Consider the following 1,620-nt stretch of genomic DNA (forward strand, 5'->3'; position numbering starts at 1 on the left):
AATGTATCAATTGAGAAAATCTGTTTGCTAAGTTTAATGTTATACTTACTTGAATAGAAAGTTAATGAAATCAAATTAAATCGTCTGACAGTAACTAGTCAAAATCTGTTACACTTGACATTAGCCGGCTTTCCGATATGATCCAGTTTAAAGCGCTGAACTCACATTCACTTAATCCAGAAAATTAATATAATAGAATGTTAAAATTAAAAGTCGCCTAAATGATGACGGAAAGGAGTGTAAAACGCGAGCGCCTTTCCCGCCTGCCTCCGGCCGGCGGCGCGGCGGCCACACCTCGTAAGAGCTCTTCAGAAAATTACATTCCATTAGCTCTTTTCGTTCATACAGGGAAAGTCCTCGGCACCGCACGAATTTCACTGGCATTTGCCTACAGAAAGGAAAGTTAAAAAGGTTTTTCTCTTGCAGTTTTACGAGGCGATAGACAAAAGAGCACCGGCAGTCATAAACAAAAGAACGTCGTAATAACACTAAAGCCAATAGCAATTCACTGACATTAAGATAAAAGAATATCAACATCGTGGTCAGAGATAGCATTGAATTCCACTAAATATCTAAGTTCTAGATTCTAAAACTTTTTTATATGAACTGAAATCACCATTAGGGACGCCAGACGATATGTGAATTTAACACTCGTAACGATATCGGAAAGCATTATCTGAAAACAACTTTTAAAATACATTTTCACAGATACGGACCTAAAATTGTCGGACAAACTATCATATATACATATTTGTTTTTTACATCTTAAAAATACTTGTTCACTTTCACAAATGCGCAAATAAAATGGTCGAACAGACTATCATGTTATTTTTTCCTCTTTTTTCATAATAACATCTAAGTATGCTTATACGTCGTAAAGGTTTCCACTCTAGTGCTATTAAAGCTGTTTTCCGGGCAAATGGCCGAGGGAGGGGAAAGAGGGACTGACTTTCGGCCGCTTTTAACTTTTACTTCTGCACACTTCCACAACGCGCAGCTTTCCTTTCATTTACAACTGACTCTCATTCTGATTGACTATTTCGTATATGTTTGTTTTAAGTTTTACTGAGCAAATTTATTATTTTCACTTTCTTTTGTTAGTGCTAAAGGTATTGCGTGATATCCTAGATGCATTTATAAAAATATTTACTTCATTTAATATTATCGAATGTTGCATTTCTACATACTATTTGAATTTCAATACCTTCCCTTTAAACTAGCAACCTCTATTTCCGGCAAGGGATGAAACACATCCGACCTCCGGAATTTCCGCGAAACGGCGTATGGTTCCGCATTGTTTCCCCGCAAGCACACAACTACCCCAGCCTGCCTGGCCATTTAGCTGGAACGAAGCCATTGTGGGCTTCGAAAATTGGCCCCGCGATGACGCACCTCTGCGGGCTGGGCGCGGTTCTGCCCGCGGATCGGGTGGCACTCGCGCGCCGGGTGCGGTGACACGCAGGCTGCCATTTCCCCGCGGCGCCGAAGGATGCTGGCCGATTTGTTTGCATTAGTGTGGAAACGAATTATTTATAAATACATCATGTGCACCATGATAATGAACGCGATTCTGATGATAATAAACGAACAATGTACACATTCACAAAATCATTCATATAC

The sequence above is a fragment of the Penaeus monodon genome, chromosome 33 (genome assembly GCF_015228065.2).
Source record: "Penaeus monodon isolate SGIC_2016 chromosome 33, NSTDA_Pmon_1, whole genome shotgun sequence".
In the NCBI taxonomy this organism is placed as follows: domain Eukaryota; kingdom Metazoa; phylum Arthropoda; class Malacostraca; order Decapoda; family Penaeidae; genus Penaeus; species Penaeus monodon.